Genomic DNA, 23,754 nt, shown 5'->3' on the forward strand with positions numbered 1-23,754 from the left:
TTCATGGACTGGCTCTGAGTGTTTGTGACTTTTCCAGGTGCACAGTACAAACTGTCAGTGGAACTATTGTACTGGGGTCTGGAGGATAGTGGACCTCTTCTCGCAGTCCCACTAGGCAGGGCCCCAGTGGGAACTCTGTGTGGTGGCTCCTACCCCACATTTCTTCTCTGCATTGCCTTAGTAGAAGTTCTCCATGTGGGCTCTGCTCCTGCAGCAGATTTCTGCCTGGACATTCAGGCATTTCCAGATATCCTCTGAAATCTAGGCAGAGGCTCCCAAGCTCAGCTGTTGTCTTCTGTGCACCCACAGGCCCAACACTACATGGAAACCACTAAGGCTTGAGGCTTGCACCCCCTGAAGCAATGGCTTGAGCTATGAGCTGTACCTTTTAGCCATGGCTAGAGCTGGAGTGGATGGAGCACAGGGCACCATGTCCCAAGTCTGAACAGAGTAGTAGGACCCTGGGCCTGACCCAAGAAACCATTTTTTTTTTCCTCCTAGGCCTCCAGGCCTGTGATGGGAGGTGCTCCTGTGAAGATCTTTGAAATGCCCTGAAGATATTTTCCCCATAGTCTTGGCTAGTAACATTCAACTTCTCTTTATTGATGCTAATTTCTGCAGTCAATCACTTGAATTTTTCCCAGGGAAATTTTTTTTTTTCTACCACATGGCCAGCCTACATATTTTGCAAGCTTTTATGCTCTGCTTCACTTTTAAACAAAAGTTTCAGTTTCAGATAATCTCTTTGTGAATGCATATCACTGTATGCATTCAGAAAAAAACACGTCACATCTCGAACACTTTCCTGCCTAGAAATTTCTTCTGTCAGATACCCTCAATCATCTGTCTCAAGTTCAAAGTTCCACAGATCTCTTAGGCAGGGGCAAAATGCTGCCAGTCTCTTTGCTAAAGCATAGCAAGAACTTTGCCCCAGTTCCCAACAAGCTCCTCATTTCCATTTGACACCACCTCATCCTGGACTTCACTGTTCATATCACTATCAGCATTTTGGTCAAAACCATTCAACAAGTCTTTTGGAAGTGCCAAACTTTCCCACATCTTCCTGTCTTCTTCTGAGCCCTCCAAACTGTTCCAACCTCTGCCTGTTACCCAGTTCTAAAGTTCATTCCACATTTTCAGGTTATCTTTATAGCAGTGCCCCACTCCCAGTACCAAATTTTCTGTATTAGCCCATTTTCACACTGCTATAGAGAACTACCTGAAACTGGGTAATTTATCAAGAAAAGAGTTGTAACTGACCCATGGTTTTGCATGACTGGGAGGGCCTCAGGAAACTTACAATTATGGCAGAAGGTGAAGGAGAAGCAAGCACTTTCTTCACAAGGCAGCAAGAGAGAGAGCACAAGGGAGGGGAACTTCCAAACACTTTTAAGCCATCAGATCTTGTGAGAACTGTGAAAGGAAACTATCTTGGGCCCCCAAAATCACTAAGGAAAACTCAAGCTGTAAACTGCTTATGGCAAACCTGCCTCCCATTTTATTCAAATTTATCCCTCTGCTCACTAAAATGGATGCATATTGGATTGCCTTCTTTGGAAAGGCTAATCGAAAGCTCAAAAGAATGCAACTGCTTGTGTCTCACCTATCTGTGACCTGAAAGCTCCCTTTTCCCTTCTAGTCTTCCTGCCCTTGCTTCAAGATGTCCCGCCTTTCCAAACTGAACCAATGTACTTCTTACATGTTGATTGATGCCTCATGTCTCCCTAAAATGTGTAAAACCAAGCTGTGCCCCGACCACCTTGGGCACATGTCATCACATGGACATGTCCTCAACCTTGACAAAATAAACTTCCTAAATTAACTGAGACCTGTCTCAGATTTTCCGGGTTCACAGAAGTCACTCACTAACACAAGAGTACCAAGGAAGAAGCCGTCCCCATGATCTAATCACCTCCCACCAGGTCCCTCCCTCAACATGTGGGGATTACAATTAAGAGATGAGATTTGGGTAGGGACACAGAGCCAAATCATATCATCATTTAATTAAATTTATATGTTAACACTTGTCTTTAGAGTCCAAAGCAAAATTAATTAGCACATCTCCAAATAATCAAACAACTGGACACTGATTGAAAAGAGAATCCTCACATTTGCACTTCAGTTATGTAGTTTTTCTTGCTTTCTAGTGTTGTCATAGTAATAAAAATATATGCCTTAAATTGACTTAAACATTATATGAATGTACTTTTGATATATAAATATTTAACCTAGATGCTTCAATTGCTGGTATCCTCTATTGATGTTTAAAGCTTCTTTGTAAAATGTCTTAAATTATAAGGACCTGTTAATCTTATATTTATGGAATTCTACTAAGTTTAGTTTTGTTTTTACTCATATTAAGGTAATATGTGTACATCATTTAAAAAGACAAATTGGCAGGGCCCGGTGGCTCAGGCCTGTGATCCCAGCACTTTGGGGGGCCTAGGCGGGCAGATCACGAGGTCAGGAGATCGAGACCATCCTGGCTAATGTGGTGAAACACAGTCTCTACTAAAAATACAAAAAATTAACCCAGCGTAGTAGCAGGCGCCTGTAGTCCCAGCTTCTCAGAAGGCTGAGGCAGGAGAATGGCGTGAACCTGGGAGGTGGAGCTTGCAGTGAGCTGAGATTGTGACACTGCACTCCAGCCTGGGCGACAGAGTGAGACTCCGTCTAAAAACAAACAAACAAACAAAAGACAAATTACACTTGAAGCTTACAATGAAAACCTGGAACTCTCCTTCCTACCATTCATCTCTTATCCAACTTCACTTTTGCAGCAACAATATTCAAATACTGTATCAGGCATTTTTTTCTCAATAGTCTGAAAGCATATTTACATCACATTTATTTATTTATTTGTTTATTCATTTATTTATTTTAATTTTAGACATTACTTGCTGTGTTTCTACTATGAAAGAAGACGTTTTTAGCACATTTGCTTTCATACAGATAACCCCCATATTTTCCCAGTTTCTTAATGAATCAATATTTTTATTACATTAGTAGGTACTATTTAAATAATTTCAAACCATTTTTTAAAATATTTAACAGATAATTTTTATATCTCAGTGGAGAGTAGAAGAGATATAACCTAATTTCACAGAGAAAATTAGAAGGAAGTCTTTGCTCTGGGTCATAGGAGAAATATGACATAGAATTTAGGAAAGAATGTCTTAATAATACGGTTTATTTTAACACTATATGTGAGTGCAATTTGACATCCTTTTCAATGTGGCTATTTGAGCCAATAGTTTTTTTGTTTTGTGAGACAGTCTTGCTGTGTTGCCCAGACTGGAGTGCGGTGGTGCAATCAGGGCACTTTGTAGCCTCGATCTTCCAGGCTCAAGGGATCCTCTCCCCTCAGCCTCCTTAGTAGCTGGCACTGCAGGCGCAAGCCATCCTGTCTGGCTATTTTTGAATTTTTTGTAGAGACAGGATCTCCCTATGTTGGCCATGCTTCAGCTGATACTTGAGCTTATACTTGAGGTCAGGCACTCATTTTCCTTGAGGTAGATGAGCTGATGGGGCAGGGGAGGGGCAGGGGAGGGGCAGGGGAGAGGCAGGGCCACAGCAATTTCCCTGCTGTATTGGACTGTGAAACAGGATTACCCAACAGCCAGCTCTCAACGGGAGCCTTGTCACTGGTAATTATTGGACAATGGATAGCTCCTGGCACAAAGTAGTAGTGCAATTATTTAAATTTTCACCTATAATGAACTGTAATGGTATATTGATGAAAGAAAATGTACTAGTGGATGTAATATATCAGGTGTTAAGAAAAATGAGGGAAATGATAAATGCAAGAACAAGGATACTCGAGAGCTGTGTCTGGGGGCAACTGTGTTTGGAAAAAGATAATAAAATGCTCTTCTCAATCAGAATAAGAATATCACATTTTGAGTGTATATTGGGGGAGCAAATATTATGATCTAGTAAAGAACTATAAAATGCAAGAATAATGGTATCCATTAAATCTCCACTTAATTCATCAAAATGTCTTAAAAGGGCAGATAGATGTTGAAGATGGATATTAGAATTCCACCAAGTAGTAGCCCTAATCGTAGTGATTAGCATGGCTGCAATTGTGAGGTATGTGCCTATTAATCTATATGAATGCATGCTCTTTTGCATTCTTACCAGAAAGAAGGATCAGAAACAATTTATATTTACAATCTCAATCCAACGATATGCTGACTCCCTATTGTCTGCCATCATCTAGTCTAAAGATACTAGATAAAATGTTTTACAGAATGTTGTATTGGTTCTTATTCAGCCAGCGGTGTTGGCTTAATAGAGAGATGTAATGGTGAATCTGAGGAGCCAGACCTGGACCTCTTGCCTCAACTCCGAAAAACTCTGAAAGCCATCTCAATTTCAACTCTCACTGTGGGAATGGCTGACCCTCTTGTTGAGTCACCATCACAACTTAGCTTCTTCTACCAAAGTTTGCCTCCACCTCCCTTCTAGGTGTGTGTTTTTAGAGCATTTCCTAATAAATATCCTACACACAAATCTTAGAGTCCTACTCCTGGGGAAGCCAACCTAAAATGACATATAAACTGTATTTATATATTAGCAAAGAGAGTTATAAAATGAAATTAATCACAATGTAGATTACAATATCATCAAAAATCAAATTTGTAAAACCCACACTTGTAAAATTCACATTTGTAGACTACAATACCACCAGAATTCAAATTTATAAAATAATCTAACGAAAAATACACTGAAACAAGAAAAACTACGAAACATTAATGATTCGAATTTATTTCTAGGTAAAATAAAACATCAAAAATAAATGGATTGGGAGAAAAGGGAGACGTTAAAAAGTGTGAAGGAAATTGAACTAGAGATATTTAGAAATAACGAATAAAATGGAAAGGCTGGCAAGATCTGAGTTTGGGTTAGAAAAATATACTGTAGTTAAGAATTTCATAATGGACAAGTTCCAGATGACAAATTTCTAGCTTCATCCTTTCATAGGCTATTTCTTCTGACTGGTGTTTTCTTTTTTCCTTTGATCTCTTAGCTTACTCTTACTTGTTCTTAAAGATTTAGATTAAAAATTTAGTTAGCATACTACCCTCACACTTGAGTGAACATTTTTACAATCTTCTTTGGTAACATTAAGGAATTCCCTCATGTGTCTCACTATTTGTTGTATATACTTCTATTTATAGCATTTATTTTAATATTTTAATTGTTGTTTATTACCCTTTACAATGAACCCCAGAAGAGCAAAGACCATGTTGGCTACGTTTTTCGATTTCCAAGATTCAACAGAATTCCCAGCAATTATTAGGTGATGAACAGTGATTTGTACATTAGACAAGAGATTAGTCACACTATTCATTATTTTTGGTTAGTAAAGTTTGAGAACGAAATGTGCTGAAGAAATAATGTATATACTTATTCAATGGGTTATTTTAAACTATTAGTTATCTAAAATTATAATATAGATAACTATGATTTTAATAAGATAATCTGTCATATTAATTTTTGAAAATAAAAATAGTAAAAAATGATTCAACTTTTTAGTAAGTGAAACATTATCACTTAATCCCTGTCTATATTTTTAACTTATACATTTTTCTCATGGATATTTTTAATACAGATTTCAGTTTATATTCTTTATTTTAAAATATATACTGTATAAAAAGTGTTTCTCAAAACACATGTATTATATTTTTATATGGCAAAAATGGCATCAAAACACAAAGGTTTTTACCCTTATAATAGGTTAGGCTTTTTATGCTCATTTGATCTGAATTGTCATTCACACAATTATTCTCCTAGTCAGACTAGATATTAGATCACAGGCAGTTTAGTAGGTACACTTACAATATAGACTATTTTATTTTTTTAAGCTATAAAATAACATGAATTTAGTACAATAATAATTTAGAGAAAAATGTAAAGTCCTTTCACCCTAAGATAACGGCTGTAAAAGACAGGATTTAAATAAGGTTAAATAATTGATTACTTTATTTATAAATCATCACTGTCCTTGCACTATGTAATAACTGAGTCTAAATATAAATGTAAAGATCTAATGAGTAGTTAGCTGGCAGATAAGATCAGATGTGCAAATCAAAACTTATAGTGACATTTGTTTTGCAAAGCACTGACCTTAGTCTAGAGTTAGAGTTTTGTCTAAAGAAGGAAATTCTGAAATGATTTCTAACGGCATCATGAGACACACAACTTGATGGTATTTCAGTAGCAGAATTAAAGGAATGTACTACTGAACAGCCATAGAATTACCTCCACATTTCTATACCAATATACATAAAAGAACCTTTCATTAAAAATATCCTAGTAATTCTAGAATAAAAATGAAATCAAGAATTTCAATATAAGCATATTTAAAACTTGACAAATATTTATTTTGCACAGACTAGGGTCAAGAAACAGACTAAGTAGGATGTGGCCAGAAACAAAGATGAATGACGTGTATGCATCTTTGTTCTCAAGGAGTTTGAAATCTAGTGAGAAAGACTGATAACTTATTAATATTTATAACAGAGAATGGGACAAGTATTAGGATACAATGCATCATGGAGACTGAGAGTTTAGGCTCAGCCTAGATACAAATGTGGACTCTACTGTGTAATCTCTTTAAAATTACTTGCAAATTCTTCTTGAGTATTAGTTTCCAAACAAAGCAAAACAAAACAAACAAAAGAATACTTATAATGCTAACACAAGTTACACTATTATTTAAGTGAATCAGGTTGGTTTATAAAATGTGCTTATCATGAAATCTGGGAATTAGCAAGCACTAAAAATAAATGTTAGCCACCATCATCAACCATACAAACAATGGAGCCTGAGAACACAGGTAAAATGTCAATTATTTCTGAGTCTGAGTACTGGGAATACTTAATAGAGGACATACTTTTGAGGTGAGCTTGTAAGCAGGATTTGAATACAGAACAATATGGGAAGAGGTTGTGAAGTACATTCTTGGCTGAGGGATCAAAGACGCGAAGAACATAAAAGTTGAGAAAAATTATAAATAAGGTCATTGTAGTCAAATCATGGAATGAATGTAACTGAAATGAAAGCATTAGCTAAGAAGCAAGAAGCAAGTTGCAAAACCCAGAGAATGGAGGTGAAATAGTTAGGGATGCACATCACAAATGGAAAAAAAAGAATTCAGGTTAAGAAAAAACCCAGGAAGATGCTGAAATTACTTTTAAATTTGGAAAATCTATTGAAAGAATAGGCAAGTACAATGTAACAATAATCTCCTAACATTTATTTTAATATTTCATTGGCAGGACTATCTTCAACAAAACAAGATTAAATTATGACATGGAAATCATGATTTGATGGAGATACTAGATATCTGTCTTCAGTGTATTTTAACTGTTACATATCCCTTTCATTCATTTCCTAGAACATTGTTTTTGGAAAAATTTATCCTTAAAATATGATTTAGAAAAATAATGTGGTTCTTTTTCAGGTTATTTATGATAAATCATCAATAATTCTGTCATGTGAATTTTAAGAGCTAATTTTAAGAGCTTCGATAAGTAAACCAATTTTTAATCTAAATTTGCAAACTATAGTCTTTATTTGAAAAGTGATGCACATGATAGCACTTTGATAACTCCAAGATATACAAAAAGTTATTAAATATGTTACATATTACTTTTTGTATGGGACTCTGATATAACAATGCTGTTTTGTAAATTCTGGTAATGCTTTGTAATAGTTACCAAAGGACCTATTCACTGACAGCTTATAAGAATGACTAAAAATATTACAATTATTTAACTGTGAAATGAAAATATCTGTATATGGTACCGGATAAGACTTTTTGAACTTGTAAATAATAATTTAAAAGGGAAATGAAATATCTACTTTCACACATTTATTGATTGTATAAGAAATGCCTGGCTGGAAAAGGAATGGTAGAGATGCAAGAAATGTGGTTAATCCTTGTCTAGGAACTGGTGGTGTGTCTGAAACCTGTAGCTAGAATGACTTCAAGGACATAACCTAGGGGTTGAAGTTTTATGTGGCAATACTCACGATTTAGACAGCCTGACTGACATAATCTGTGCTCTTACTGGTCTAAGTGCTGTAAATAATTACACAGGTGCAATTGCAAGAGTGCTATAAATTAGAACAACTCTAATTCCTGCAGGTTGAGAATTTTCTGTAGTTACAGAAGGCTCAAAGTACTCATCTCACATGGATTTGAGATCTGGCCAACTAATCACAACAATTTACTCTGGGGCCAAGATTGTCTCCTGACTCAAAGGTAGATTCAGATAAGATCAGATACAGAAAATGACCTTCCCTAGTTTTTCCTTTTCTTTTTTTTCTTTTTAATTTAAGTTTTGGGATAAATGTGCAGGACGTGCAAGTTCTTACATAGATATAAATCTGCCATGGTGGTTTGCTGCCCCTATTGACTCCTCCTCTAAGTTCCCTCCCCTCAAGCCCCACCCTCCAACATGCCCTGGTGTGTGTTGTTCCCCACCCTGTGTCCATGTGTTCTCATTGTTCAACTACTACTCATGAGTGAGAACATGTGGTATTTGGTATTTGGTTTTCTGTTCCTGTGTTAGTTTGCTGAGGATGACTGGCTTCCAGCTTCATTCATGTCCCTGCAAAGGACATGATCTCATTTCTTTTCATGGCTGCGTAGTATTCCATGGTGTATATGTACCATATTTTCTTTATCCAGTCTACCATTGATGGGTATTTAGGTTAATTCCATGTCTTCACTGTGATGAACAGTGCTGCAATGAACATACGCTCACATGTATCTTTATAACAGAATGATTTATATTCCTTTGGATATATACCCAGTAATGGGATTGCTGAGTCAAATGGTATTTCTGGTTCTAAATCTTTGAGAATTCACCACACTGTCTTCCACAATGGTGAAACTAATTGACATTCCCACCAACAGTGTAAAAGCATTCCTATATCTCCGCAACCTCACTAGCATCTGTTGTTTTTTGACCTTTTTTAGTAATCACCATTCTGACGGGCATGAAATGGTTTCTCATTGTGGTTTTGATTGCCTTTCTCTACTGATCAGTGATGTTGAGAAAACTCTCCAAATTATATATTATGGTGTATTGTGATGGGACTATCAGGAGTTCATTTACTTATTTATAGTTGTGGAATATTAATGAAAGAAAAATAAAATGTGATTATAATCTGGGAAATGCAGCTCAAAATGATCATATTTGAAATGGCAGAAAGTGAAATGCAGGTCTTACATGGCAGCTGGCAAGAGAGGAAATGAGAACCAAGCCAAAGGGTTTTCCCCTTATAAAACCATCAAATCTTGTGAGACTTATTCCCTATGATGAGAACAGTATGGGGGAAACTGTCCCCATGATTCAGTGATTTTCCACCACGTCCCTTCCACAACATGTGGGAATTATGGGAGCTCCAATTCAAGATGAGATTTGAATGTGGACACAGCTAAACCATATCACAAGCTAACTAGAAGACTGAGACCTAATCTTAAAGCTATAGAAAGCTTCTATTCCCACATTTTATCACTACCTGCAGTTTCTTCTACCCAATAAAGTATGTCCCCCTTTCAATGAAAAATTACAAGACATAGTAGAAAACACACACACACACACACACACACACACACACACACACAGACAATATGAGAAGACAGAACAAGCAAGCATCAGAACCAGAGCCAGATGTTTCAGAGATGTCGGAAGTAACAGAGTGCGAATTTAAAACAACTACGATTAATATGGTAAAGGCTCTAGTGAAAAAATTAGACACTATACAGGAACAGATGGATAATGTGGGAAGACAGCTGGAAATTCTAAGAAGGAACCAAAAATAAATTCTGAAGGTAAAAAACAATAGAGAATGCCTTTTATGAGTTCCTTAGTGACAGAACATAGCTGCAAAAAATCTTTGAGTTTGAAAGTATGTCAATAACAGCCTCCCAAACTGAAAAATGGAGGGAAAAAAAGACAGAAAAACAAAACAAACATCAGAACAGAATATTGAAGACCTGTGGGAAAGCTACGAAAAGTTGGACGTGCATGTAATAGAAATACCAGAAAGAGAAGCAAGATAGAAAAGAACAGAAGACATATTTGAAGCAATAATAACAGAATTCTCTCAAATTAATATCAGACATCAAACCACAGACCTAGTAAGCTCAGAGAACACCAACCAGGTTAAACACTGAAAGAACTGCAAGTAGGTTTATCATATTTAAACTGCATAAAATCAAATGTAAAGAAAATAATCTTGATAGAAGCCAGAGGAAAAAGAAAACACTTTACTTATACAGAAACAAGGGCAAGAATTACAATAGACTTCTCAGAAACCATAAAAGCAAAAAGAGAGAAGAGTGACATGTTTTAAATGTTGACAGAAAACACACACACACACACACACACATACACCAAGCTATAATTCTGAATCATGCAAAATTACCCTTCAAAAGTGGGTACCCTCAGACAAACAAATTTTGAGAGAATTTGTTGCCAGTAGACTTGCCTTGAAAGAGATGTTAAAAGTTTTTTTTTTTCTTTGAGAGAGAAAATGATAAAGTTCAGAAAGTGCGCTTTTTATAAAGAAAAAAAAGAATGTTAGAGAAAAAATAAGTGAAGATAACATTTAAAAAGTTTTCTTCTTCTAAATTGTGAAACTGGATCATAGCCAAATTTAATTTAACCTTTAACATTTTGTTCAGAAAATAAAAAAGGAAATATCAATTTTAGTAGGGGAGATTTATCCTGCTTTTCACAAAGTATTGCTCTTAGAGATAGCATGAGAGAATAGTTAGTGATTTGCTCTTCTCTGTTTCAATACCATCTGTTTTTTTGTTTTGTTTTGTTTTGTTTTTTTTGAGACAACCTCGTTCTGTCACCCAGGCTTGGGTGGGTGGGGTGCAGAGTGGCGCAATCTTGGTTCACTGCAACCTCCGCCTCCCAGATTGTCATGCCTCAGCCACATAAGTAGCTGCGATTACAGGCATGTACCACCATGCTCGGCTAACTTTTGTATTTTTAGTAGAGACGAGGTTTCACCACGTTGCCCAGGCTGGTCTCTAACTCCTGGCCTTAAGTGATCCAACCACCTCGGCTTCCCAGAGTGTTGGAATTACAGGCACGTGCCACCCTGTCCAGCTGAATACCATGATATCTTTGAGAGTGTGAGTATCTGACAGTTCTTGATGTGATTCCAATGCTTAAAGGATAATCTTTTACAATTCACTTCTCACATTAATTCTGATTTTAGAACTCAGTCTTCAAGTAAGATGCAACTGGACTATAAAATTTCTAAAATATTCAATATTAATTTTGCTTTTTCATAATATCCATTCAATTTTAAATAACTTCCAAAAATATGCTCCTTTTTTTTTTTTTAATGATATTTAAGTCAAACTCCTTGTGGACAGAAATGGTTTCTTGTTCACTCTTGCATAATTACTACTTAGCATAGTGCTTGACACATAGTAGGTGTTCAATAAATATTTGCTAAACAAGTTATATGGCTGCCAGCAGTTGCATTAACTTAGCTTTTTCTTAATAGATACCCTAAAGTTTACAATATACAGTTGCAATTAGTCCACATCCACTCTCAAATAGCACTATAGTATTTCACAATTAGTACCTTTTAGTAACAAAATATTCTTAATATCTTCCTCCTGCCTCTTGTTTCATTGCTTATTCATTCCACTTATCAATAAACTATGTTGCTGGAATACATCGTTGTTATTATTTTGAACAAATTATTATCTATTAGGTCAACTATGAATAAGAAAAAAAGTGAAGTAAAAATGTGAATGAAAATGCATAGAAAAAATGCATAAAAACAGTAACAGTCATGGTAGATACTAATCTGACTATACCAATGATTTAGTTTCAACATTTGTCTCCTCGAAATCTCATGTTAAAATTTGATCCCCACAGTTGGAGGTGGGGCCTAGTGGGAGGTGTTTGGGTACAGGGCAGATCCTTCATAAATGGCTTGTGTCATTCTCATGAGATTCAGTGAGTTCTCATTCTTATTTCCTGCAATATCTGGTTGTTAAAAAGAGTCTGGCACCTCTCTCCCATTTCTCTTTCCTCCTTTCTTACCATGTGAGACCTACTCCCCTTCTCCTTCCACCATGAGTGGAAGCTTCCCGAAGCCCTCACCAGAAGCAGGTGTTAGCATACACCATGCTTCTTGTACAGCCTGCACAACCATGATACAAATAAACATGTTTTCTCTATAAATCATTCAGATGTATTTCTTTATAGCAATGCAAACAGACTAAGACAATCAATGAATAACTCTTTTAAACATGAATGGTCTAAATATACCAATTAAAAGGCAGAGATTGCCAAGCTAGACTGAAAAAAAAGTAACAAGAATGTCTTGTTTATAAGAAACTCACTTTAAATACAAAGAATCATATAAACCGAAAGTAAAGGGACGAGAAAGATATATTATGCTAACATTAATCAAAATAAAGAGGAGAAACTACATTAATTTCCGACAAAGCAGTCTTCAGAGTAAGGAATATTATCAGCAATAAAGTGGGGAATTTCATAATGATAAAGTGGTCAAATCTCTAAGAAGACATTACAATCCTTAATGTGTTTGCACCTAATAACAGAGCATCAAAACAGATGAAGCGAAAACTCATCAAACTGCAAAGGGAAACAGATGAACTTACTATTACATGTGGATACTTTAATACCTTTCTTTCAAAAGTAAACAGATCTAGCAGGCAGAAAATCAATAAGGACATAGTTGAACTCAACGGTACCATTAATCAACAGGATATCAGATACATCCATTGACAGCTTCATCCAGTCACAGCAGAACACTTTCTTCTCAAGCTCACATGGAACATTCACTATGATAGACCACATTTCAGACCACAAAATTGCACCTGAACAAATTTGAATAAATAAAAATTTTATAATGTCTGCTCTAAGCCCACAATGAAGTTAAGCTAGAAATCAATAACAGAATAATAGTTAAAAAAATATCAAAATACTTGGAGATTTAAAAATATACCTCTAAAAAACACATGGGTCAAAGAAAAAATATTAGATAAATTTTAAAACATCTTAAACTATAGGAGAGTGAAAATACAACTTACCAAATGTGGGGACAGTGAAAGCAATCCTTAGATGAAAATTTATAGTGTTGAATGCATGTATTAGCAAATAAAAAATATCTAAAATCAATAACATAAATGTCCACCTTAGAAAACTAGTAAAAGAAGAAAAAATTAAATCCAAAGTAAGCATAAGGACAAAAATAATAAAAATCAGACCAGAAATAAATGAAACTGAAAAGAAGAAATTAAAAGAGAAAATTAACAAAACAAAATGGTGGTTTTTTGAAAAGATCAATAAAATTGATGACCCTTTAGCTATGCTAACAGAAAAAGAGAGAAAACACAAATTACTAATATCATGTCTACAGATTCCATGCAAATTAAAAGAATAATAAATAAATACTATGGAGAACTCTATGTCTACACATTTTATCACCTAGATAAAATGAACCAATTAATTGGAAGACATAATCTGCCAAAACTCACAGAAGAAATAGACAATCTGAATAGGCTTATACTTTTTAAATAAATTGAGTTAATAATTAAGCTTCTTAAAACAGGAATAACAGGCCCAGAGGTGTTTAATGATGAATTCTACGAAGCATTTAGGGAAGAAATTATCCCAATTCTCTACTATTTCTTCCAGAAAATGAAAGGTGAGAAAATACTTTCTCATTTTATGAGTCCAGCATTTCCCTAATACCAACATCAGGTAAAGATATTACAAGAAAAGAAGGCTACAAACCAGTGTCTCTCATGAGCATAGATGCAAAAATCCTCAGCAAATTATGAGTAAATCACATCCAATAATGTATAAAAGAAATTAAACATCACAGTCAGTGAGATTTGTTCAGGTATGTAGCATTGGTTCAACATTTGGAAATCTATTAATATAATCCATCACAACAACAGGCTAAAGAGGAAAATTACATGATCATATAAATAGATGCAGAAAAATCATTTAACAAAATTCAGCACCTATTCATGATAAAAACTCTAAGCACACTAGGATAAAAGAGAATTTATTTAACTTAATAAAGAGTATTTACAAAAAACCTTGCAACTGACCTCATATTTAATGGTGAGAAATGAAAAGCTTCTCCACTAAGATCAGGGACACTTTACTGGAAGTCCTAGCTAATGCAATAACACAGAAAGGAAAATAAAAAGTATGCAGTTTTGTGAGGATGAAATAAAACTGTTTTTCTTGACAGATGACATGATTGCCTATGTAGAAAATCTACAGTCAAAGATCTCCTGGAACTAATAAGTGACTATAGCAAAGTTAACAAATGCAAGGTTAATATGTAAAAGTTAAGCACTTTTTTATGACAGCAATAAACAAGCGGAATTTGAAATAAAAAACACAGTACTATTTACATTAGCACCCAAAAACATAATATATCTAGGTATAAATCTAACAAAATGTATGTAAGATCTATATTTTAAAAACTACAAAGCTTTGATGAGTGAAATTTTAAAACAGAAGTAAGTAAGTAAATAAATAAATAAATAAATGGAGAGATATTACATGTTCGTGGATAGGAGGACTCAATATTGTTAAGTTGTTAGTTCTTCCCAAATTGATACATAAAGTCAATGCAATCCCATCTAAATCTCAAGGAGTTATTTTATATATATAGAAAAGCTATTTCTAAAATTAGTATGGAGAGTCAAAAGACCCAAAATAGCCAACACATATTGAAGAAGAAAAACAATGTTGGAAGATGGATAATATCCAACATCAAGACTTACTATAAAGCTATGGTAATCAAGGTAATTATATTGGTAAAATAATAGACAGATAAAGCAAACATAATAGACAGCCCAGAAATAGACTCACATAAATATAGTCAACTGATCTTTGACAAACGACAAAACATAGTCTTTTCAACAAATAGTTCTGGAAGAGAAATAGGATAGCTGAAAACAAATAGTTCAACAAAATATATAAGTTTAGACACAGACCCTACATTCTTCACCAAAATTAACTTCAAATGGGTCATAAACCTAATTGTCAAATGCCAAACTACAAAACTCCTAGAAGATAACATAGGAGAAAATCTAGATGGCCTTGGATATGGCAATGACTTTTAAAATAAAATCCCAAAGTCATGTTCCATAAAATACATAACCAATAAGCTGAACTTCACTAAAATTAAAAATTTATCTGTGAGAGATACTTTCAAAAACATAAAAAGACAAGACACAGAACGGGAGAAAATATTTGCCAAAGACATATCTGTTTAAGAGCTGTTATCTAAAATATAAAAAGAACTCTTAAAACTTGACAATTAGAAAATGGGCAACCTGAAAAATGAGCAAAAGACCTAGGCAAGACACCTCACCAAAGAATGTATACAGATGGCAAGTAAGCATATGAAAAGATGCTCCACATAATGTGTCATTAGGGAAGGCAAAATAAAACAATGAGATGCCACTACAGGCTGATTAGGATGGCCAAAATCCAAAACAGTGACATCAAAACGTGGTGGAGAGGTTGACAAAGAGGACCTCTCACTGATTTCTGGTGGTAATGTCAAGTGGTAGAGCCACTTTGGAAGACAATTTGGCAGTTTCTTGCAAAACGAAACTTACTTTTACCACATAATACAACAGTTTTGCTTCTTACTATTTACCCAAATGAATTGAAAAATTATGTCTACACAAAAACAAATACACTAGTGTTAATAGTGGACTTATTCACAATTGCCAAAACTTGGAAGGGACCATAATGTCCCTCAGTGGTTGAAAAGATAAATGAACTGTGGTATATCCAGATAATGAGATATCACTGAGTACTAAAAAGAATGAGCTATCAAGCCATGAAAAGAGCGACAGTCATGAAAAAAAAACATAGAGGAAACTTAAATGCATATTACTGGGCGAAAGAAGCCAATATGAAAAGGCTATATACTGTATGATTAAAACTTTATGACATTCTGGAAAAGGTAAAACTGTGGAGACAACAACATCAGTGATTGGCAGTAGTGGGAAAAAGGGATGAATAGGGAGAACACAGATGATTTTTAGGGTAGTGAAACTATTTTGTGTAACACTTTAATTGTGGATACATATTATACATTTGTGAAAACCTATAAAATGTACAACACCAAGAGTGTAGCCTAATGAAAAGTGATATCGCTTTGGGTGATAATGAACTATCACAGAAAGTTCATTGCTTTTAACAAATTTATCATTGTGGTATTATGGATACTGGGGTTAGTGTGTGTGTGGAAGTAGGAACATAAGGAAGCTCTGTGTACTTGCTGTTCAATTTTGCTGTGAACCTTAAATTGATCTAAAGATAATGCCTATTCAATCCTGCTGTAAAATGAAATAAAAACTTTTCTAAAGTGTTTAATTATGGTGGTTCCCATGACAGATCTATAATTGCAAAAGAGGTCTGGCTAATTTTTCTGCCAGTATACTTTCATAACTCAGCTCTAGACCACAGAAAGGCAATAACTTCATTTCCACTGTACTTCTAATTACAATTTGATTTCAGTTCTTTATGTTTTGTATGATATTATTGATGATCTAGTTAAAAATAAAACTAATGTAGACATGTAAAGTTATGTTACATTTTGTGGTCTACATTGCTTATGTGTTAAAATGACAGTTTTAAACATTAACTTATTAATGTTATTTTTATTTGTAAATATTGTCAGTGCTTTTTTTATAACATAAATACTGATTTTAAATATGTGACGATATAGCAACTTGACATTAATGTCTTCACCTTTCTGTCCCCTATTTTTATGCAAATACTAAATTTATTTTTCAGTTGCAACTAATTTTTAAAATATACATGTATGGCTTTATTATGCCATATAAACACAAACAGAAAATCTTTCTTTAAAGTGTGAAAATTTCTGAAAATTTAAAAATAAAGTTAATGAAAATGCGTATTAAAAATTAGATGAACAGTCCATGAATCTTTACTCTTGCTTTAATTATACAAAAAAAAAAAAAAAAAGTACACTGGGTAATCTGGGAATGTACCAGTAAACTTAAGTTTGATTTTTCAAGAATTTCATTAATAGTTATTGTATTAGTCAGGATTGTCTTAGAGGGAGAGAACTAATAGGAGATATATATCTATATAAAGGGAGTTTATTATGTATTAATTTACGTGTTCACAAGTAAATTAATTTTACTGTTGTAAATTATTTTACTGTTGGCAGCCATGGAAGTTGCACCAAGAACCTTGAAGACAAGCAATTCAACTATTACAACTCTGAAAGCATTTAAAGTGTACAATAAAACTGACTCTCAAGCATAAATTAGAAAAACCAAACAAAACAACAGTCTTTGAATTTGGCAATCTTTCAATGTGGAAATGCTTTGACACTTCCAAATTTAGTGTGAGTGTCACTGAATGGCAGTGCATATGAAATGAAACTAGGAAACTAGGGATGTTACAACAAAGACAGGAAAATACTTAATAGTGTGTTTTAAAATGTAAATCCTGAGTTTCTTGGCTAGCAGAAGTTCTTTAATTAGGAATTTGCTTAATGTTATTCTTTTGTATTATCATGCCTCTTTCTCAGATCTTCTTTAAATTTCTTTCATTTACTATTTTCACATTCAGATTTATCTTGTAATTTTATCAGTGAATGAAACATAGTCATGCACTGGGATCCTACTGCTAAAATACATTCTCAATCTTCTGTAAGTCCAGAGACATGTTTCTAAGCTCTTCGAGGAAAACTTTTATAAGATTTCAAAGTATTATGTATACATAAAATTATTCTCTTTTTGTTGTGCTTGAGGCATATAGCAATAGTCTGATCCAACTATTTGTTAAGGTTTGGTTTTAGAATACTTAGTGTTGAAAGAATTCCCATCGAAACAATTTACAAAAGGAGATTTCCAATCTGGGGAGCAAATATGTAAGTATAGTAGAAACCATGAACAGGAAGGAAAATGGTCTGAGACAAATGGGGAGGGTCCCGAGTAGGGATTGAATAGCTAATTGAAGAACCAATTAACTAAAGTACAAAACTAAGATAATCACTACAGCAGTTGAACCTCATAATTGACTTGGTTGAAAATATTTACACAAATAAATCAAAAGTACCTTTCATTTATTAGCCAGGCATCTTCCATAGTTTATTAAATATGTAGACACAATCATCTTCACAAGTGAATTCAGTATTTAAGAATAAAAATAGGAGCACTATCTTGTTTATAAATAACCTTCCAATAATATGACTTGATGCTCACTTGTGACTCATTTATCTGATTTGGACTTCGGGCTTGGGAGTGTGCAATAATTAAATCTTTGGATTACACAGTGTTCAATTAAGATTGTATCTACAACACTAAATATCTGTAATTTCTATAACCTGTACCTATATTATATATATAATTATGTATTTATATTATGTTAATATAATTTTATAAATATAATTTTATATAATTATATACAAAATATGTATGAATATATAATATTTATATAATCATATCCATATGATTGTTTATATAATTAATCTACAGGCTGTGCTGTAATCACTGTGGTAATATACATACATGAAAAACAAAGTAAAAGAGAGAATTAAAGCCAGGTCCTGAATAGTGTGGAGGAAAGGGAGTTTATGGAGTAGAAGTGATCTTTAAATAGAAAACTTGATTTCTCAAATTCAACTTTCTAACATTTTCATCCATAACCCCTATTAAGCAGTTAAATTCTACTGATAAAATCTTGCCATGTAGTTAATCTTTGAACTTTGTACCAGTGTTTTCAATAAATCTGTCCCTTTGAGTATATAGAGTAGAAAAATATGCAAAAATCACCTGCATATTAATCACACTTTCAAAATCACTGTGTGATACAACCTTGCCTTTTTTTGTGTATCAAATATAAACCATGGCTGTGTTACAACTTTGTGAGATTCCTCATCATTGTAGTGACATACCTATATTATTATTGTCTTCCTAATCATTACTTCAACAATGTTTTATTTTGCATCCTTAAAGCAAGAGTAGAAGTTAATAAGCCTTACCAGCTTGAAACCAAGCAGATAAAGAAATATAGTTTTATATTGTGATATAAATTTGAAAACTTAAAACTGTCTCAAAGTTCATGAAAAATAAAACTTTTCATATACAATTCATTTGAAAAAAATCACTATAATAAATTATTGTAAAAATGTTACCACATATTTATAATGTTAGTAAAGATTTTATTGTTTTCCACAGATCTATTTTTTATTATTTTAATTTAATTTAATTTTTTTTTTTTTTTTTTTTTGGGAAGGAGTCTCGCTCTGTCACTCAGACTGGAGTGCAGTGGCATGGTCTTGGCTCACTGCAGCCTCCACCTCTTGGGTTCAAGCGATTCTCCTGCCTCAGCCTCCCAAGTAGCTGGGATTACAGGTGTACACCACCATGCCCAGATAACTTTTGTATTTTTAGTAGAAATGGGATTTCACCATGTTGGCCAGGCTGGTCTTGAACTCCTGACCTAGTGATCTGCCTGCCTCAGACTTATCAGACACATGGTTTGTAAATTTTTTCTCTCAACCTGTGGGTTGCACCTTCACTCTGTTAATTGTGTGTTTTTCCTTTTTTTTTTTTTTTTTGCTGTGCAAATGCTTTTTAGTTTGACATGATCCTTTTGTCTATTTTTGCTTTCGTTGCCTGTGCTTTAGGGTTCTAATCAAGAAATCGTTGTTCAGACTAATGCTGTTGAGCTTTTCCTTATGTTTTCCTATCATAGCTTTACAGGTTTAAGTCTTACATCTAAGGTTTTAAATCCATTTTTGAGTTGATTTTTGTATATGGTGTAAGAAAAGAGTACAATTTTATTGTTCTGCATGTGGATATCCAGTTTTCTCAACACCATTTATTGAAGAGATTGTCCTTTCCCCATTGTGTGTTCTTTACATATTTGTTGACCATCAGTTGACCATAAATGTAATTATTTTTAGGTTTTTTGTTCTGTTCCACTGGTTGATGTCTATGTTTTAACATTAATATCATACCGTTTTGATTACAATAGCTCTGTAATATATCTGGAAATCAGATTATATTATGCCTCTAGCATTGATCTTTTTGTTCAAAATTATTTGTGCTACTTGGAGTCTTCTCTGACTCTATAAGAATTTGAAGATTTCCTTTCTATCTCTGTGAAAAAATGACATTGGAATTTTGAAAGAAATTACATTGACTCTTTAGATCAGTTTTATGTAGTATGGATATTTAAAACAAACAATATTAAATTTTCTTTTTTCTTTTTCTTTTTCTTTTTCTTTTTTTTTTTTTTTTTGAGATGGAGTCTTGGTCTGTCACCCAGGCTGGAGTGCAGTGGCTAGATCTCAGCTCACTGCAAGCTCCGCCTCCCGGGTTTACACCATTCTCCTGCCTTAGCCTCCTGAGTAGCTGGGACTACAGGTGCTCCCCACCTCGCCTGGCTAGTTTTTTGTATTTTTTAGTAGAGATGGGGTTTCACCACGTTAGCCAGAATGGTTTCGATCTCCTGACCTCGTGATCCGCCCGTCTCAGCCTCTCAAAGTGCTGGGATTACAGGCTTGAGAAAAAAATCAGGCAAAAGAAAGAAATAAAGGGTATACAAATAGAAAAAGGGTAGTCAAATTGTCTGTTTGCAGATGACATGATTGCATAAGTAGAAAACCCCAATGTCTCAGCCCAAAACTCCTTACTCTGATAATTAAATTCAGCAGAGTCTCAGGATACAAAATCATCGTGCAAAAATTACAAGCGTTCCTTTATACCAATAATAGACAGAGAGCCAAATCATGAGAGAATTCCCATTCACAATTGTTACAAAGAGAATACTATAACTAGGAATACAACTTATAAGAGATGTGAAAGACCTCTTCAAGGAGAAGTACAAACCACTGCTAAAAGAAATAAGAGAGGACACAAACAAATGGAAAAACATTCCATGCTCATGAATAGGAAAAATCAATATCATGAAAATAGCCATACTGCTCAAAGTAATCTATAGATTCAATGCTGTTCCCATCAAGCTACCATTTACTTTCTTCAGAATATTAGAAAAAACCATCTTAAATGTCATATGGAACCTAAGAAGAGCCCTTATAGCCAAGACAATCCTAAGCAAAAAGAACAAAGCTGGAGGCATCATGCTACCAGACTTCAAACTATACAAGTCTACAGTAACCAAAACAACATGGTACTAGTACCAAAACTGATATACAGACTAATGGAACAGAACAGAGGCCTCAGAAATAACACCACACATCTACAACCATCTGATCTTCAACAAACCTGACAAAAACAAGCAGTGGGGAAAGGATTCCCTACTTAATAAATAGTATTGAGAAAACCGTTTAGCCATATGCAGGAAACTGAAACTGGAACCCTTCCTTATACCTTATACAAAATTAACTCAAGATGGATTAAAGACTTAAACGTAAGACCTAAAACCATAAAAACTCTAGAAGAAAACCTAGGCAATACCATTCAGGACATAGGCATGAGCAAAGACTTCATGACTAAAACACCAAAAGCAATTGCAACAAAACCCAAATTGACAAATGGGATCTAGTTAAACTAAAGAGATTCTGTACAGCAAAAGAAACTATCATCAGAGTGAACAGGTAACTTACAGAATGGGAGAAAAATTTTGCAATCTATCTACCTGACAAAGTGCTAATATTCAGAATCTACAAGGAACTTAAACAAAGTTGCAAGAAAAAAACAACTCCATCAAAAAGTGGATGAGGGATATGAACAGACACTTCTCAAAAGAAGACATTTATGAGGCCAACAAATACATGAAAAAAATCTCATCATCACTGGTAATTAGAGAAATGCAAATCAAAACCACAATGAGATACTATCTCATGCCAGTTAGAACGGCGATCATTAAAAAATAAGGAAACAACAGACACTGCAGAGGGTGTGGAGAAATAGGAACACTTTTACACTGTTGGTGGGACTGTAAACTAGTTCAACCATTGTGGAAGACAGTGTGGCGATTCCTCAAGGATCTAGAACCAGAAATACCATTTGACCCAGCCATCCCATTACTGGGTTTATACCCAAAGGATTATAAATCATTCTACTCTAAAGACATATGCACATGTATGTTTACTGCAGCACTATTTACAATAGCAAAGACTTGGAACCAATCCAAATGTCCATCAATGACAGACTGCATAAAGAAAATGTGGCACATATACCCCATGGAATACTATGCAGCCATAAAAAAGAATGAGTTCATGTCTTTTGCAGGGACATGGATGAAGCTGGAAACCATCATTAACAGCAAACTAACACAAAAACAGAAAACCAAACACTGCATGTTCTCACTCATAAGTGAGAGTTGAACAATGAGAACACCTGGACACAGGGAGGGGAACATCACACACTGGGGCCCGTTGGGGAGTGGGGTACAAGGGGAGGGTTGGCATTAGGAGAAATAGCTAATGTAGATGATGGGTTGATGGGTGCAGCAAACCACCATGGCACATGTATACCTATGTAACAAACCTGCACGTATGGTACATGTTTCCCGGAACTTAAAAGTATAATTTAAAAAAAGAAAATGGTGCTAAACTTTAATCATCATCAGGAAAATAGAATTTAATACAACCCTACAATGCTAACACACATTTACCCAAATATCTAACAATTGAAAAAAACTGAAAATACCTTGTGTTACTGAGGATGTAGATCAAATGGAAGTATAATACATTGTTAGTGGACTTATAGAAAAATCACTCCGCATAATTATTTTGCAGTATGAATTCATTAAACGAACTGGTAATGCAACAATTTAATTTCTGGATATATACCTAGAATATGAATATAAGTTTTTGAAGAAGCATATGGGAATGTTTGTAGCCACATAATTAGTAATAGGTCCCAACTCAAAACTGCTCCATTTTTGTGGTGTATATCTAAAATTGAATAGAGAAGAATATTCTACAACAATAAGATGAATAAGTCATATGCCACAACACAGTTAACATAGAAACCTAATGCTGAGCAAAAGAAGTCAGGCCTAAGAGAGTGTGAACTGTCTACAAAGTTCAAAAACTGGCAAAACTCATCAATGGGATTAAAAGTCAGCACGGTGTTTACAATGATTAAAAAGAGACATACGGGGGCTTTGGGGTGTTGTTAATATTTTATTTCTTACTCTGCTATATACATGAGTTTGTTTCTTTTATGAAAATTAATCTTTGAATTTATAATTTGTGTACTTTTTAATAAGAGGTTTGTTTACTTATTTATTTATCTATTTATTTATTTATTTTGAGACAGAGTCTCACTCTGTCACCTAGGCCAGAGTGCAGTGGCATGGTCTCAACTCACTGCCACCTCCTTCTACCAGGTTGAAGCGATTCTCCTGCCTCAGCCTCCTGAGTACCTGGGATAACAGGTGCAGGCCACCATGCCCAGCTAAATTTTGTGTTTTTAGTAGGGATAGGGTTTCGCCACATTAGTCAGGCTGGTCTCAAGCTCCTGACCTCAGGTGACCCGCCGGCCTTGGCCTCCCAAAGTGCTGGGATTACAGGTGTGAGCCACCATGCTCGGCCATGTAATTCAATTTAAAATTTTCCAATCCAAAAACAAAGGTAGGGATTTCTGCTTCTTTTCACGAGAGAGTAGATGGGAATCGATTTACTTTCCCATTTTAAACATGTAGAAAACTAAACAAAATATATGAAAATACTCTT

The sequence above is a fragment of the Papio anubis genome, chromosome 8 (genome assembly GCF_008728515.1).
Source record: "Papio anubis isolate 15944 chromosome 8, Panubis1.0, whole genome shotgun sequence".
NCBI classification, from domain to species: Eukaryota; Metazoa; Chordata; class Mammalia; order Primates; family Cercopithecidae; genus Papio; species Papio anubis.